Source organism: Rhododendron vialii, chromosome 13a (assembly GCF_030253575.1).
Source record: "Rhododendron vialii isolate Sample 1 chromosome 13a, ASM3025357v1".
Lineage (NCBI taxonomy): Eukaryota > Viridiplantae > Streptophyta > Magnoliopsida > Ericales > Ericaceae > Rhododendron > Rhododendron vialii.
Window position 1 is genome coordinate 17,812,339 of NC_080569.1, and position 19,012 is coordinate 17,831,350.

The window sequence follows — 19,012 nt, forward strand, 5'->3', positions numbered from 1 at the left end:
ATCGGCTTCAACGGTGCACCCGTCTGGCCGCTTGGCCGAATCTTCCTCCCAGTCGTCGTTGGCTCAAAAACTCTGACCGTCGAATTCATTGTCGTCAACGCACCAAGCCCATACAACGCCATCCTTGGCCGAACCTGGCTCCACGGAATGCAAGCCATCGCTTCTACCTACCACCAGGTCGTCCGCTTCATCGGCGCCACAGGACGACAGGAAGATTTGCGGGGTGACCAAGTGGCCTCCAAAAAGTGCTATGTCTCTGCCGTCCACAACTCTGCCAAAGCCAAACAAGTACAATGGGTTGAAGTCCCCGACATGGTAGTAACCGACGACGTCGGCCAAAAAGCAGAAGACAAAGCAGAGGAAGACCTCGTCCAGATGCCGATCAACGACGATGGCTCCCGATTCTTCCTCATCAGCTCTTCCATCAGCGAGGCTGACCGCGAAGAAATGTTTCAATACCTCAAGAAAAATATCGAAGTCTTTGCTTGGACCCCCAACGAAATGCCGGGGGTCGACCCGAAATTCATCAGTCACTCCCTCAACATCAAGAAGGATGCTAAACCTGTCATCCAGAAGGCACGGCGATCTGCAGCCGAACACGCTGACGCCGTCGTCGAAGAAGTCAAGCGTCTGCTGGAGGCCAACGCCATCCAAGAAGTACAATACCCGACATGGCTGTCCAACACTGTGGTTGTTAAAAAGAAAAACGGCAAATGGCGAGTTTGTGTGGATTATACGAATCTCAACGACGCTTGTCCAAAGGATTGGTTCCCACTGCCGAAAATTGATCAACTTGTGGACGCAACGGCAGGACATGCTCGGCTTAGCTTTCTGGACGCCTACCGTGGCTACCACCAAATTGCCATGGACCCCGACGACATGGAGAAAACTGCTTTCATCACGCCATATTGCATCTTTTGCTACCGCGTCATGCCCTTTGGACTCAAGAATTCTGGGGCAACGTTCAACAGAGCAAGATGTTGGAAGAACAAATCGGCCACACTGTGGAGGCTTACATTGACGACCTGGTCATCAAAAGCAAGAAGGAATCCAACCACCTGCGAGACTTGGCCGAAGTTTTTGACATCCTCAAGCTACACAAGCTACGGCTGAATCCTGAGAAGTGCGCGTTCGGGGTAAGCGCTGGGAAATTTCTCGTACGCCTGGTCAGTCGAAGAGGTATCGAGGCCGACCCCAACCAAATCAAAGCTGTTCAAAATTTGTGCCCACCCAGGACGATCAAGGAAGTTCAAAGGCTCACTGGGATGGCAGCGGCTCTCAACCGATTCATCAGCAAATCCTCAGACAAATGCCACGCATTCTTCCACGCCTTGAAGGGCAAAAGCCGACGCAGCTTTGAATGGACCCCAGATTGTGACTCAGCCTTTGCCGAACTAAAAGACTACTTGAAATCGGCCCCGCTGTTGGTAAAACCTAAAGAGTTCGAAACTCTTTATCTCTATCTCGCCGTGTCCGCCCACGCAACCAGTTTTGCACTTGTACGGTGGGAAGGCGCCGATGACAAGCCCATCTATTTCACAAGCAAGACCCTCCTTCCAGCTCAATCTCGTTACCTACCGCTTGAAAAGTTAGCCCTTGCTCTTGTCTCAGCGGCCAGGAAGCTCCTGCCCTACTTCCAATCACACTCAATCGTCGTCCTAACAGAACACCCCCTTAAAGCTCTCTTTCGAAAGGCGGATCTGTCTAACAGGGTCTCCAAGTGGGCAGTTGAGCTAGCAAACTTTGAAATCCGTTTCGAACCACGAACGGCTATCAAAGGACAGATTCTTGCAGATTTCATTGCTGAGCTTACTCCAGCAGACACTGAACTCCTCAACGTACCCATCCCAACACAAACCATCACCGAGCATCAATTATCACCAGCACCTTGGCACCTTTTCCAAGGCGACATTTGGCGTCTGCATGTCGACGGAGCGTCAAACAGCAACGGAGCAGGGGCTGGGGTCGTCCTAGTCTCCCCCTGTGGCACAATACACGAAAGTGCTATCAGCATCGACTTCCCCGCCACCAACAACGAAGCTGAATATGAAGCCCTCCTTGCCGGCATACGCTCAGCCATCGCAATGGAAGTCACCAACCTTGTTGTCTACTGCGACTCCCAACTCATCGTCAATCAAGTACTCGGTGACTATGAAGCTCGGGACCCTCGAATGTCGAAATACCAAGCCACGACAACTGAGCTCATCTCTAAGTTTCACAATTTCAGCATCGAACAGATCAACCGAGAGCACAACGCACACGCGGACGCACTTGCTGGCCTCGCATCGGCATCCACAGCCTCAGAATTCAAAACCATCAACTTCGGCAGCATTGGCCTTCCGTCCTTTGAACCCACTCCAGAGGTACTCAACATTGAACTCAGTCCAAGCTGGATGGATGAAATCGTTGCGTTTCTAAAGCACGACACCCTACCCACAGACAAGAAGGAGGCTTACCGTGTGAGGAACAAGGCCGCTTACTACTGGCTTTCTAAAAGCGGCCAATTATACAGGAAATCAATCTCCGGACCGTATCTCCTCGTCGTCCACCCCACCCAAGTGCCCGCAATTCTGACAGAACTTCATTCAGGCAACTGCGGATGTCACTCCGGCGGCCGCTCCCTCTGTCAACGTGCCATGAGCCAAGGCTACTTCTGGAAGAACATGAAGAAAGACTGCGAAGAAGTTGTCCGCAAATGCCGACCTTGCCAGCTGTTTTCACCTATACCAAAGCAACCCGCCAAGAACCTCTCCCCTATTACCAGCCCTTGGCCCTTTGCACAATGGGGGCTCGACATTGTCGGAAAACTACCAACAGCTCCAGGAGGATTCAAGTTCTTGATCACAGCAACGGACTACTTCTCCAAATGGGTAGAGGCCGAACCACTTGTGACAATCACAGAAGCTGACGTTCGCAGATTTGTCTGGCGAGACATTGTTACAAGATTTGGAGTACCATACGCCATCGTATCAGACAATGGAAGCCAATTTGTCGGTAAAGACCTAACCAGCCTCTGTGAGGAATTTGGCATACGCTTCTTCAACTCCACACCAGCATACCCTCAAGGGAATGGACAAGCCGAGGCTACAAATAAGACTGTCTGCGCCGGGATTAAGCGACGACTGAACTCCAAGAGAGGAAAATGGGCTGAAGAATTACCACGTGTCCTCTGGGCTTACCGTTTTACACCCCGATGCTCAACTGGCCAAACACCTTTTTCAATGGCATTCGGCATGGAAGCAGTAATCCCACTGGAGTCCAAGTTTCCCACTCTGAGGACTGAGAATTTTGATCCAAAGACTAATGAAGAAGCAGTGGAACAAGAATTGATTTTGGCAGAAGAAAAGCGCGACGACGCTCAGCTAAAGCTCGCCGAATACCAACAAGCAGTTGCAAGAGGCTACAACCGAAGTGTTCGAACCAAGACCTTCAAACCAGACGACTTGGTTTGGCGAAAGGTGGTGCAAGCTAGCAAGAAGCAGAAGTTCAAACCCAACTGGTGTGGGCAGCGTGCCCTTCGGAATTTCCGGATTCCTAGACGCAAGGGGCCCGGGGTCGAGGGAGCGCGAGCGGGGAAGCAAGCGCTCGCAAAATACAGAGTCGCCACTCGGGTTTTGAAGGTCCGACACCCAAGGAACCGTATTTCGTAGCACTTGCCGCGCTGATTGATTTTGAAAAAGTTAAGGAACCAGTCCGTCATAACCATATCTGGGTTCGGGAGCCAGGTTACGAGAGGGGAAGGGTTTTATGGCACCCCTCTCGCCCAATCCGGAGATCGGTCTCTACTTAGGCATTTGCGAAAAATGTTTGTTTGCGATTCTGTTTGATTAATCAATTTTTAGCCAATTAGGGCGGGGGAACAGTTAATCGGGGATTAAAACTGTAACAGTTTGCAGGATGTGATGGATAGCATGCATGAGCAGTTAGTATAGGATGAGAACAGATTGGTGTGGGAGTTTAAACAAACTGGGAGGCCCCTGTTTTGGAGTGACGTGCGTAGGAAGAAACCAGCATGCACTGAACAAGTCACTGCATGCTGTTTACTCATGCGCGCACAACTCCAAGACACGCGCGCGCCGGTGAGCTCAAACCCACAGCTCTTATTCTCAAACCATCTGGGCTCTGGAAGGACCAGTGCACACCCAGGGCAAACCACGCAGTTTATAGGCAGCATAATATATAGTTTAAAGGCTGTAAAGCCTTACAAATTAATAAAACACCCCATAAACAGTGTGGGGACAAAATATACAGCCTTACAAATTAATAAAACACCCCATAAACAGTGTGGGGACAAAATAATGGCCTAAAACTAAGCTACCCGTGCAAGGCCACTCACTGGTCTGAGGCATACTGTCGCGCGATGGAGTCACTCTGGCGCGCGAGGATGCGCCCTGGCGCACTGTCGCGCGATGGAGCCAGTCTGGCGCGCGATGGTGCGCCCTGGCGCAGACCAGTATTTGGTTTACACATTTCTGGGTTCTGGGACATGTCCAGAATGATCCCAGGGGTACTCCAAAACAGAAGACATGCAAATTGAACTACGGCTAGCAATTTCTAACAAAGGAAAGCAGTAAACTGGTTATTAATATGCTCAACAGAGTGATCTATACATAAAATAAAGCACAAAACAGTAGGACACCAATCCCCACGCGGTCCATCTCATGCAGCACCGGAGTGTCGCGCGAGAGAGTGGGACCATCGCGCGCTGGTTCCTACCATGACGGTTTTTGAAACCTTGCCAGCTTTAGGACCAGAACTGGTATTGATTACCAGCCTTGGCCCTGCCAGCCCCCCTCAGAGATCAAAACAGAAAACAGAACAAAGGTAAGCTATACCTTCGGTTTTGAGTTTGAAAGGTGTTTGAACTTTGATGTTTGAAGGCTTGATTGAGGAGTTTGGGTGGTAGAAGCAAAGAACAAGCTTTGTTCTTGGATGGTTGAAGTGTGAAAATGGAGGATTGTGAGGTTTGGAAGAAAAGTACTAGAGCTTGTGCTTAACCTTTCATTTTTTTTTGGAACCCAAGGTGTATGGATCTTCTAGCACTTCATGTATCAATTTTTTTGAACCCTTTTAATGGAAGAAGAATGGGGGTATTTATAGGGATGGATGGTGATCAATCTGGTTGGTGTAATGAGAGGAGCTCAACCAGTCCACGAGGTTGGTTGAGGTTTGCTTGGTGGCTAAGCATCCCAGCTGATAAAGGTAATGGGGACAGCTTTGACCATCGCGCGATGGAGTCAGTCTGTCGCGCGATGGTGCGCCCTGGTGCACTGTCGCGCGATGGAGTGAGTCAGGCGCGCGATGGTGCGCCCTGGCACGGGATGGTTGCGCCCTGGCGCGCATCAGTAGGGTTTTTGGTTTTTGAAGTGGCTTAGGCTAGGTTAGGTTCAAGGGTTTTGCAAACACTCAAAGCTCAAACACACTATCATTCCCGGGGTGTTCTTGATCCGTTTCATCATCGGGGAATCAAAAACCGTAAGTAAACTAATTTGGAAGCCCAGATTGGGGTGTCTACAGTAGCCCCTCTTTGACGGCACTTAAAGCACCATCGACTTGGTACAAGTAACGTCAAAGAATTCTAGACACCCCTCAAGGCAATCCAGAGCAAAGCATACTAGCAAAGTAGACAAGTATACTTACAGAACCTAATTGGTTGAATGGACGGACGGACCGTCGCTGGGGATGGAAGTAGAAGTGGACGAATGCATTGCCGCTTGTTGATCGAATTTGGACAGGACAGGCTGTCGCTGCAGATGTGGACGGGACAGGCCGTCGTTGCTGGGGATCAAGCTATCCTCGGCACAAAGTATTCTAACAAACACGGGTAGGTAGTGTCAGGCAGGTTGAATTCCATCTGTAGGGAATCAGAGCCAATCTCCTTATCAAAGACCATCCGAGACAGAGCAACAAGCCTGCTGGAAGATGCACTTGCGGCTAGACTGAGGGTGATTGTCGTTCGGGACAGGCCAAGACAGACTCTCCTGGGGAACAATCAGTTGCGGATGAACGGACTATCGAATGATGTTCTGGTCGTTGTTTGTGGATTTAACAGGAAACGGGCTGATCAGTGTACCGAAAGATCAAGCCGTTGGGGGATTTGACAGAAGACGGGCTGATCAGTGTGCAGAATGATCAAGCCGTTGATTTGGTGGAGATAGACGATATGACTGACCGTCATGGATGATATGGCTGACCATCGTTGAATGACTGATATGGCTGACCGTCATTGAATGACTGATATGGCTGACCGTCATGGATGATATGGCTGACCATCGTTGAATGACTGATATGGCTGACCGTCAATGATGATATGGCTGACCATCGGGTTGATTGGGTCGGACGATATGGCTGACCGTCGTTGATGATATGGCTGACCATCGGGTTGATTGAGTCGGACGATATGGCTGACTGTCGTTGATGATATGGCTGACCATCGGGTTGATTGAGTCGGACGATATGGCTGACCGTCGTTGATGATATGGCTGACCATCGGGTTGATTGAGTCGGACGATATGGCTGACCGTCGCCACTGTGCAGAATGATTAAGCCGTTGTGAAAAGGACAGGACTGGTTGTCGTTGATTGAGATGGGCGGATCATCAGTCTAAATGATCGTGCCGTTGAAGATTGGACAGGACCGGCTGTCGTTGATTTGAAAAGGGCGGATCACATGGCAAATGAGACAAGGAAAGTGGTGTGTGGCATTCCCCCATACTTGCGCTAACCCACAGAAGCGATTCCGTCATAGAATTTTCCTGCTTTAAACATTTGATATACAATATGCAAAGATGCATACTAAGAAAATGCACAAATTGAAAATGTAGATGCAAGCTAAGGGCGGTTCCTACGAGGACAACGACGCCTAAGGACTACCACTGAGCCCAAGTACTTTACTGCCTTTTGCCCTGAAGATGCGCACCAAGATAGAGAGACATTGAACGGGCTGGCGTGCCCAATTGACATGTAGCAACAGTAGTGGGCCTGCGTGCCCTTTCTTTGATGCTTGGGCGGACGAGCCCCATGGATGTGCTTTGCTTGGCCTTGGGCTGACGCGCCCTTGCTGCTTCAAGAGAGTCCACAGCTTGTAAATTACAGAAGCTAGGGTAGCAATGTAAAAATTGCATTTTTCCAGTTTATTGACAAAAACTAACCGCTAATATCTAATTTGCATTGTCAAGTGAACTGAGTCGACACACAGACACGCGCACATGCACAAACTCGCCTAGCTCGAACGAAAAGGGGGAAAGAGCCCCAGGGAACAATGCGAACCCTTAGACAAACGGAACATAATGAAATTTTTGGGTATTAATGAGCCAAAAACTCACAACATTCCTTTAGACAGGTGAAACTGACACTTGCGAAAGACGCAAAAAGGCACAAAGACCTGTACAAACAAAATCAAGAAAAACATCTCGAAACGACAGTTGATTGAAAAGCTGGAAAAATGTCGCAAAAACGGACATAAGACGCAGATAATAACTCGTATAGGCCCGGACTGAAACCGACACCCCCATGCAGTCACATTAAGTCCATATGACTTGCATGGTATGACAAGACTTGGCAAAAGCCCTTGGAATGACATTCGAGGGTAGTAGCTAGCTGCTACTATCTTTTGCAAGAAGCGTGCGCAGGTTTGAGACCAACGCGCATCACTTCGAACAAACGCGCTACGGTTGCTTATACCAGACTTCGCTGAACTTAGAATAAATTGTGAGCCGGTTAAGGCCTCTAGCATTTCGTTCTGTTTTTTATGCTTCAAATATTTTAAGACTTATGCTCAGCCTGTAAATTGAAGAAGCAGTTTGTAATAAAATTGAAAGACAAAGGTTTTCCCCCTTCTGATTCCTCCAATGCAGCTTGATCTGATCTTCGATCCTCTTCGACCTTTGATGTGTACCCAAAATGTCAACCATGGATCCAATTGATAGAATGTGACCGAGTCTCAAAAAGAGACTGCCTACGTATCCCATGCTAAGGAATCAGGTCAGAACGTAGTTCAGGCCAAGGTTCACTCGAGTATTTTACCTCACCTTTTACGCTCTAACTTTTGCCTAGAACCGCCCATTCGGGTTTTCGGTCTAGCGAGCTTTCAAATGTTGCCTTTACTTTTGCCTAGACCTCCTTCATAGGTTCTTGGTCTAGCAGGCTGCTCTAACTTTTGCTTGGAACTGCCCACCCTTGGGGTTTTCAGCCCAACGAGCTTCTCTCAGGGAAAAGGCTTTTGAATTGATCCATGCTGACCAAGGTATTTGAAATTGATTGCTATCGAGGTCGTCGAGATTGATGATCTCTGGCCACAGCCTCAGATAAAACGGCTTTGATAGCGTAGAGTCCAGTGTGCTTCGGTTGACATGTCTCGTTCTAGGCCAATTTTGAACTTTCTAACTTATACTTGGTGGAACGCTGTTCCTACAAACTTGAACATGGTATGAGGTGCTGGACCTTTTGAGCTTCTGCTTTTTGGCTTGGCATCAGGTAGCAAAGCGATTCGATGTTTCTTTATCTCAAGATCAATACCAGGCGTGTCTTTGTGAGACCATGCCAAGTCGTTGCTGAATTCTTCGAGCCTGTCTGACCGGGCGCAATGCTCCTTTGGGGGCAGTGCTTGGACCAACCTTGAACCTTTCGGGAGGTTATACTTGTCTTTCAAGTTTATTTGAAACTACTTCTCCTTTTAATAGGCTGAGCACACCTTTTGTCTTCCCTTTCGGCGAGGGAACACATTTCCTTGGGGATGATCCCATCGAAATCTATCCCTTCGTCGTCAGAGTCAACACAGTTTATATAAAAGCTAGCGAAGTACTTAGAAGCAAGATAAAGCATATCATAAAAACTCTCGGGGTTTGTCAAGTACAGCAGACTCAAAACTTGAAACAAAAGCTACGACGTGGAGGGCCAAGAGGCACAACCTCCGACTCAGAGCTAGACTAGACAAATGCAAAAGACTCTGTGTCAGACTCAGACAAAACGCCAATGCAGACTAGACGCGATTTGAAAATGCAATATTTAAAAAGCTACCCATAGCTTCCACAAAAAGAGGTAGGATCCAACGGGTGTCAGGCCCAAGCAACAGCACTTCGGCTTCCTCAGCTTCTTCGACCAAACCTACTCGGTGCTCCCATGAACAATGGACCTCAGTCCGTCAGTCTGCTCCTTCATAAGTTCCTTATTACTGTCAATCTAGGTGTCGGCAGTGAAGACCTCAATTGTCCAACCTACAGCCATCATGTTAATCTCCGGTTCGAACGGGATGGATACGATTGGTTTAGGTTGGCTCTCTGGGACGATATAGTGGCTAGGGTTGAATATGGTGGAGCTCAGGTTGATTTGAGTAGAGGTGATAGATATCTGACCAACCAGAGGGTCAGAGTTGTGTTGAGGCAAGGAGTTGGAAATGACGTTAGGCTTTGGTGGAACTTGAACCGTGCCATTGTCAATGAGATCTTGAATCTCATGTCGAAGACGATAGCATGCATCAGTGGGATGGCCAGGCATTTGGTGGAAGGCACAGAAGAGGTGAGGTTTATAACCAGAAGGTAGAACTTTTGGCGGGGAAGTTGGGATCAAGGGTTTGAGATGCCCAGACTTGACGAGTTTTTCCATCACTGCGGATAGAGATGCCTCGAAGACAGAGAAATTCCGAGGCTGGGTTCGAGCCCGGTAGCTTTGGGCATTTTGAACTTGGTTGACATCGGCTGTTGATGGTGGTGGGGTTGTGATGATACCACAATCAACGAGATCTTGAACGGCATGTCGAAGCCGAAAGCAAGCATTGGTAGGATGGCCAGGCATCTGATGGTAGGCACAATAGAGGTTATACTTGAAGTTGGGTGATGGATTTTTGGGTAGAGGAGTTGGATTGAGGGGCTTGATGGAACCAGCATCGAGGAGCTTCTCATAAATTGAGGCCAAAGGTGTAGAGAAGCGTGAGAAAGTCCTTGGTGGGTTTCGGCGAGTGAACTGAGAATCCAAAGTGGAACCCTTGTTTGCTTCGCAGTTGCAACACATTGCCTCATCAATAGGATGCATTATTTCGCCTTCGGGGCTGAATTCATCACTAAGTATGTCCTCCCCTTTGGCAATGGCTTCGACAAAGGAATCAACATCCTCCTTCGAGTGAGTCTTAGCCTCATGGAATTCAATCAGGTCATTGAACATGTCTCCTGAGCATAGTTTGATTCCGACCGTTGGAGAGTGGTAGGCTTGAGGAGGTTCTTTGACTAGCCCCATATCTGGTTGCGGGGCTGTGGAGGTAACGAGGCCAACGAGTCCCTGGACCATAATCATCTGTTTGTCCATCTTGTGACCCAATTCTTCTACAGCCTTCTTAAGCTCAGCCAGCTCCATTTGTACTGCCATTCTGAATTGATGAACGAGGTAGGTGATATGACCTTAGAAGCAAAGGTGCAACAGCTCCGGCAGATATTCCCAAGCAGGTTTGGCTCTTCTTTTCAGTACTCTCTGACGATGCAATGGCCTTAAGCTTCGGACAGCAAAGTAAGACAAAAGCTCAGTGGTGTTCCTACAGTAAAATGCAATGTACATGTCGTTGTCGGTGTCAACCCTAGACTCTAGAACTAGAGACAAGTCTGTCTCATGATGTTCGGACGCTGCCAGAATCCTCGGAATTCTTTTTGAGGGTGTATCCTTTGAATAGATCAAACTGATCCTAAGAGATGTCAAAACAGACTAAGTCTTCGACTAGTCCCATTTGAAGATTCGACTTTGAATTAGAAACAACTTGGTATTGACGGCGTGACACCTTAACCGGGGTTGGCGTGAGCAACGCTGTGCTTTAGCCGGGGTGGTTGTAAGTGACAAGGCACTTGTAACCTGAATGATATCGATGTCACGACATCAATACTTTGTGGTTCCTTATTGTCGGTCGAATCCTTAATCGGGCATGAGCCAAGGACTTAATAAGGTTTGATTTCTCAAAGTCTCGCTGATCTAAGGACTTTGAAAAAAAATAACAACGTGCACCATCGAGATGCATGACTCTTCATCGGGTCTAGCAGCGTCCTAATAAGCATAAGACAGACTCGAAAGAGAGAGACAACCTAGAAGCCGCCCTAAACATGCTCCTACGCAAAACAGAATGTATGTATGTACAGTTCCAGAGACGAGTTTGCCTCACGAGTTTCAGACGTTGCCGGAATCCTCAGAATTCTTTTCGGCGATGTGTCCTTGAGTAGATCGACAGATCCTAAAAAAAGTCAAAATAGACTAAATCTTTGGCTAGTCCCTTTTGAAGATTCAACTTCAAACTTGGAACAACTCAGCGTTGATGGCGTGACACCTTAACCTTGAACACCGCGGTGTATAGTGACAACGCACTTGAACCTGGGTGGCGCAAGTGACACGGCATCACCACTTCGTTGTTCCTTATTGTTGGTTGAATCCTTAATCGGGCATGAGCCAAGGATGTAGTAAATTTTGATTTCCCAAAGTCTCATTGAACTAAGGACTTTGCGATTGATAACGAACATTCGACAGAATGAACGACTCCTCATCGGGTCCAACAACGTCTTAGACAGCGTAAGACAAACTTGAAAGAAAGAACCACCTTAAGCGTGCTCCTATGCAAAACAGTGCATGTACAGTGCATGCGATAGGGAAAGCAGTAACACGTAGACAGTATATGGGGTTAGATGCAAATAGATCTTAACCTGTAGGTACCTGTCCTAGTTTGGAGAGTTCTAATGCTTTGTATATGCAAAGGCTGGTTTTGGTTTGTAACGGGTTCCTCGGACTAGAGCCAAGATATACCTCCCGCTGCCCGCGTAATCGCAGAGCAACAGTCAAACGGTAGAATGACTCATCATCGTCGAAGGTTGTTGGTCATTCGGGGTCTCCGAGATCCGGTAAACCGTGTCGGATTGCCAAAACGATCCAACGAGGCTTATTCCACATCGATGCAAATAAGAATGCTAAAAATTGATTAATGGAACAGAATCGCAAATTCGCAAATGCCCTTTCAAATTTGGCTCTCTTTATTGATCAATACTTAAAAGAAACTACACGAGAGAACAATCGGAAAAGCCCCAGATTGGATGGCCGGACACGAGGTCCTGTTAAATCACCAATCCTTTCTTTAGCAGCGCAAAGCTCACTATTTTGACAGACTTTTGTGGGATTGTTCTCGAGCGTATTAAAATCTAAGTATAGACCAATATTGGTTCGTCCCCAGCAGAGTTGCCACTGTGGGCAGCGTGCCCTTCGGAATTTCCGGATTCCGAGACGCAAGGGGCCCGGGGTCGAGGGAGCGCGAGCGGGGAAGCAAGCGCTCGCAAAATACAGAGTCGCCACTCGGGTTTTGAAGGTCCGACACCCAAGGAACCGTATTTCGTAGCACTTGCCGCGCTGATTGATTTTGAAAAAGTTAAGGAACCAGTCCGTCATAACCATATCTGGGTTCGGGAGCCAGGTTACGAGAGGGGAAGGGTTTTATGGCACCCCTCTCGCCCAATCCGGAGATCGGTCTCTACTTAGGCATTTGCGAAAAATGTTTGTTTGCGATTCTGTTTGATTAATCAATTTTTAGCCAATTAGGGCGGGGGAACAGTTAATCGGGGATTAAAACTGTAACAGTTTGCAGGATGTGATGGATAGCATGCATGAGCAGTTAGTATAGGATGAGAACAGATTGGTGTGGGAGTTTAAACAAACTGGGAGGCCCCTGTTTTGGAGTGACGTGCGTAGGAAGAAACCAGCATGCACTGAACAAGTCACTGCATGCTGTTTACTCATGCGCGCACAACTCCAAGACACGCGCGCGCCGGTGAGCTCAAACCCACAGCTCTTATTCTCAAACCATCTGGGCTCTGGAAGGACCAGTGCACACCCAGGGCAAACCACGCAGTTTATAGGCAGCATAATATATAGTTTAAAGGCTGTAAAGCCTTACAAATTAATAAAACACCCCATAAACAGTGTGGGGACAAAATAATGGCCTAAAACTAAGCTACCCGTGCAAGGCCACTCATTGGTCTGAGGCATACTGTCGCGCGATGGAGTCACTCTGGCGCGCGAGGGTGCGCCCTGGCGCACTGTCGCGCGATGGAGCCAGTCTGGCGCGCGATGGTGCGCCCTGGCGCAGACCAGTATTTGGTTTACACATTTCTGGGTTCTGGGACATGTCCAGAATGATCCCAGGGGTACTCCAAAACAGAAGACATGCAAATTGAACTACGGCTAGCAATTTCTAACAAAGGAAAGCAGTAAACTGGTTATTAATATGCTCAACAGAGTGATCTATACATAAAATAAAGCACAAAACAGTAGGACACCAATCCCCACGCGGTCCATCTCATGCAGCACCGGAGTGTCGCGCGAGAGAGTAGGACCATCGTGCGCTGGTTCCTACCATGACGATTTTTGAAACCTTGCCAGCTTTAGGACCAGAACTGGTATTGATTACCAGCCTTGGCCCTGCCAGCCCCCCTCAGAGATCAAAACAGAAAACAGAACAAAGGTAAGCTATACCTTCGGTTTTGAGTTTGAAAGGTGTTTGAACTTTGATGTTTGAAGGCTTGATTGAGGAGTTTGGGTGGTAGAAGCAAAGAACAAGCTTTGTTCTTGGATGGTTGAAGTGTGAAAATGGAGGATTGTGAGTTTTGGAAGAAAAGTACTAGAGCTTGTGCTTAACCTTTCATTTTTTTTTGGAACCCAAGGTGTATGGATCTTCTAGCCCTTCATGTATCAATTTTTTTGAACCCTTTTAATGGAAGAAGAATGGGGGTATTTATAGGGATGGATGGTGATCAATCTGGTTGGTGTAATGAGAGGAGCTCAACCAGTCCACGAGGTTGGTTGAGGTTTGCTTGGTGGCTAAGCATCCCAGCTGATAAAGGTGATGGGGACAGCTTTGACCATCGCGCGATGGAGTCAGTCTGTCGCGCGATGGTGCGCCCTGGCGCACTGTCGCGCGATGGAGTGAGTCAGGCGCGCGATGGTGCGCCCTGGCACGGGATGGTTGCGCCCTGGCGCGCATCAGTAGGGTTTTTGGTTTTTGAAGTGGCTTAGGCTAGGTTAGGTTCAAGGGTTTTGCAAACACTCAAAGCTTAAACACACTATCATTCCCGGGGTGTTCTTGATCCGTTTCATCATCGGGGAATCAAAAACCGTAAGTAAACTAATCTGGAAGCCCAGATTGGGGTGTCTACAACTGGGAGGGTCCCTTTCGCATTGTCAAGATCGCTGGTGAAGGTGCCTACGTGCTGGAGGACATGAATGGGAAAGTTCTCAGTAACCCATGGAATGCACAGAACCTCAAGAAGGCATACATGTAGCCAAAACCCCAACAGTGTGCCACATGTTCGGCCACTACCTATCCTATTTTTCTTTCGGCTTCGGCCCATGTCTTTACAATTTCAACCTGTACTTCATGATTGAAGAATCAAAGAAATTTTATCTGACAAGCTTTCATTTTGCAATTCAAAGCTATTCCTTGTTACTTTATATATACTATCTTGGCTAACTTAGCCGACCACAAACGTTGACCTCGGTCACACCCACAAACGGCTCATATGCCTCTGCTTTGGCCACTATTTCTGCCCAAAGAAGCAAAACGAACATCAGGTCCACCGAGCCCAAAGACGCACAATACGGCTGGAATTTGGGCCGCGGTACAGCTTAGCAAGACATTATGGTCGGTTACAGCCCGGTTACACTCACGCTTTGGTGAGCAAACCACCCACAAACATTACACTTTACTTACAGACCAAGGCCAGAAAAATTTACCGAGCCCCAAACTACTGTTGTATATCCTCCACAACTTTGGCGAACAATCTCACTATCAACTATACTAGCAACTAGCCGAGACCAACACACGCTCGGCAAGCTCTCTTTATTCTTTTACTCTACTTTGGTTCAAGCTCGGCAATACCTACAGCTAGTAACTTAAACAATTGGACAGACATTCCTGCAAATAGGCCGAACCCAAACCAAAGTGGGGGCTACAAGATAACTACTACCATTAGCCAGGGCTCGGCAACTCTTCACATCAACACATCTAATATGGCCCAGACTCGGCTCTATTATTATGCATTGTTCAAGCTCGGCAAACACCAAAATGATAAAGCAATTTCTACTTTGTTACATGTCAACATAACTCAGCCGACCAAAAATAATCTCAAAAACAAATTTCAAATCGAGCAAGTATGACATTCAAGAAAGCGTTGCAGAATAGAAGTCATTCATTTAAACAGATCAAGTAATGCAAGCTCGGCAAAAAAGGTTACAGCCAGAGACCATTACATCTGGAACGGTAAAATCCGAACTTGGATCCGTCCAGTCCAAGAGTTCAACAAATACGAAAAATAAAAAGGAATGAACTACAGCAACATCTTTGCCGAAACCAGCACCCGCGTATCACTTCTATCAACCTTGGGCAGCCTCTCCAACTTCGACTCCTGTCCCAGCTACATCTGCACCAGCACCATCTTCGGCAAAAGCATCCTGATTGACAATCATAGGCTCTTGCTCGGCATTAGGAGCAGCTGTCTTGCCATCACTATCTTTCTCCAAACCAGTCAGATCTGGCGCAATGACGTTGGCGTCGGTCAGGTCCTCGACTTCATCCTCGCTCTCGGGAAATTCTTCAGGAGTAAGGGCTGCACACTCCTCCTCGGTATATGGCAGTACAAGCTCGGGAGTGACTGGGGCTGGAATAGACTTGGTCAAATTCATGTCAGCCTCCAGCTGCATGACTCCACAAGCTGCACTCACCCCATCTTTGTATCCTGTTCGGTAGGCGATGGGGATCCTCATTCGGATGGCGTCGTTGACCATGGACCGAGCCTCCCGCATGTACTCGGCACTGGCTCGGTCAAAACCAGCTTGGTACGCCGCCCCATCCACCTCCTTCATCTTTCTCTTCTCCCTCCTCAAAACTTTGGCCACTTCACCCTCGGCCTTCTTCATTCTCTCTTCCATCTCATCTCTCTCCTTCTCGAGCTCGGCCATCTGTGCTTTCACGGTCTTTAGGCTTCCCTTGTAGCTCCTCACCTTTTCTCGCTCGACCTCAAGTCATCATGAAATCGAGCGCGCTCGGCGAGCACGAGCTCGGCATCCTTTGATGAGCGCAACAAGGCCTGTCCAGCCTGGTTAACAAAAAGCGTCGACATATAAATACTCGAGGATAGAAAGTGAAACAAAATAACCAAGGTCGGACAATACCTGAACAAGATAAGCACCAGCATGAACCAAACTCGGCTGGAGACCCTGAGGAATTTTCCGCATATCCTTCGGCAGTGCCAGACCTTGGAGAATGGCAGTGGCCAACCCGGGTTCAGCTTTCACAGAGTCCTCCACCGTCACGACTCTGCCCTCGGCCAAGGCGTATGACGGAGCGAACTCCTGAGCAACAACTGGGTCGGCCGAACCTAAAGGCCGTTCGGATGTCTTTGAGCCACCAGCCGCTGATGACTCTATCTTCTCCCTCTCGCTCGGATTGGAACTCGGTGGCTTGGTCGGGAAGAAATCATGGGTGACCTTCTGCCTCTTCTCAGTAGGCTCGGTAAACCCAGATCCCTGTTGAACCGCTTTCCCATCTCGTATGTTTACACGGACAACGTTCCGACGGCCCATGTCACTGGCAAGATCGGGCACGAGAGTTTTTAATGGAACGCTAACTCCTGGTTGTTCGGCTTGTTGAGCTTCTCCAAACCAAAACTCTGCTGGTTTCCTGAACGTCGGCAACTTCACCCTCGGCTGCTTGCTGGCTCCTGTCTGCCTCGGCTTCTTTCCTCGGCCCTGACCTTCTGTGCTCGGCAACGCCTCCCTTCCCCTCCTCCTTAGCTTGCCCTTGTAAGACGGCTCGTAGGCAAGAAGCGTTGGCGCATCCCTACAAGCTTGAGACAGGAGTATGTCAATGTGCGCATCAACAGACAAAGATTGCTGAGTCTTTGTTATGGCTCGGTGATCTGCAAAAGTATTCATCCGTTAGGGAAACTACATGCATCGAAAGAAAAGTTAACGTCGGCTGAGTAGAAGAAACGTAGTTACCTCGAAAATCCTTCGTCTTCGGCACTACATACCTACGTACAGTCTGGTCGCCGAACTCGAAGTTGCCCCTCACTTCGACATAAAAATTTGCCCATTTGTCAGTGTCGGGCAAACCATCTACTAATGGTTGTTTCTTGCCACGTGTGGACAAGTACCGACGCTCGGTTTGGCCGTGCCTAGACATAATGTAAGTATGGAAAAGGTCGGCTACGGTAAATTCAAGGTTATGAAGCTCCTTCAGCTTAATCACCGACATTACTATTCGGTAGCTATTGATGGCAAAATAGTGAGGGACGATGCTGAACCGAGCAAGAAGTTCCCTCAAGAAGGGATGGAGAGGGAACCTCAAACCAGCCTCGCATATCGCCATCAATGGGACAGTGATATGCTCGGGATGGTCCCCCCTCGTATCCGTGATTCTGTTGCTCGCCACTTGGTTGAGTATTACGTCGTTTGGGATGCTGTACTCTCGGCAAAAATCTTGGTACTCCCTAGCACTTCCGGTGAAGAAATGGGCATAGGGGCAAACTTGGCCCCTCTCATAAAGATCGTCTAAACCTCTACCCTCGGATTGGGATTCACTGTGCCCTGAAAGGATAGGGGTTGGGGCGTTGGCCTGTGGGACGAATCTGGACTCGGCCTCTGGTCCCAGTTGAGGCTCGGCATCAGAATGAGTCGATGGTGTGAACGATATTTCAGGATCGGTTACAAACTCATCGGCGCCGTATTCAAAGACACGTTCGGCATTCGAGTCACATGAGTCGGAGGACATATTTAAGGCGATGGATGATATTTGGTGTCGGCGTCTGTGTCTTTCCAACCACTCGCGGAAAAACGAGTCCCCAGAATCTTCCCCTGAGCTTTCAGAGTCGGAAGAGATGACAATGGTTGGGTGAGCCAGACCTAACAAAAACAAGAAAATAATGAGAAACCTCGTCATCGGCAAGAAGGCAAGGGATCTCTATGCTCGGCTACCCTATTGGCCCACCCGATTTGTCTCTTCAAGATTCAAGTTCGGGAAATACTAGGACTCCAAATGGGGCTCGGCCTGCCCGCGTACAAGATTGGGCTCGGCCTGCCCGCGTTCAAAATTGCGCTCGGAAAATCCCAACGGGGCCGAGCACGGGCGTCGTTGCAAGACTCGTGCTCGGAAGAACAGATCGAAGACGAAGATGAATAGTCGTCCATCTTCAGACCTCTTACTGTTCACTCAGAACAAAAAACTCCCAAAAACCCAAGAAAGCAGAAAGGAAAGCATGGAAAAATGACACGAACTACAAGAGGGATAAAGATCGAACACATACCTGTAAGTTTCAACGAGATTTGATGAAAATCTGCTGAGAATCAAGGCTGGAACGCGAACGGGCAAGGAACGGAGCTCTGGCAATGGAGGTCTAGAGAGAGAAAGCAACGGTGGCTTCTCTCTCTAACTCCAGCTCTTTATAAAGACGTGGGGTTTGAGATTCGAGTTTCCCGCCCATGTCGCTGTACCGCCGAACCTGCAGCCAATAAACATCTGACGCGTGGCCTGATGAGACGGGTTGGCAGAGCTCCACGCGTGCCCACCGTCTCCCTATCAGCCGTACCCAACAAGAAATCGACACCTGGCGAATCCCCATTGGTCCCCGTCGCTGACCGTTTTATTGAAAAGGGTTTTAGGCTCGGCTAAATTCTGTCCAGTAACCGAGTTCCATGCTCGGCCAAAGTTAACATCAATCCCAACCGTGCACTTGGTGACGACTGAGATTGAGGGGCTATTGTAGCAGGCCGAACATGAGTTCGCTATGTAATGACCGAGCCCGTGCCATGCCGAGCACGAACATTAAGCACGGCTCCCGTCCCTGCTCTACGTCGGCCATTACTTTTGCCATGGACTCGTCGGCAGGTCGTCTCGTTCTCGGCCACCTTCCATGACGGGTCACTTTTGACTGTCCTCTCCTGTCAATCTGGTGCCCGATCGACGAAGGCGTGTTCGGCCACCCGCAGAGCGAGGCCACTGCCGACCA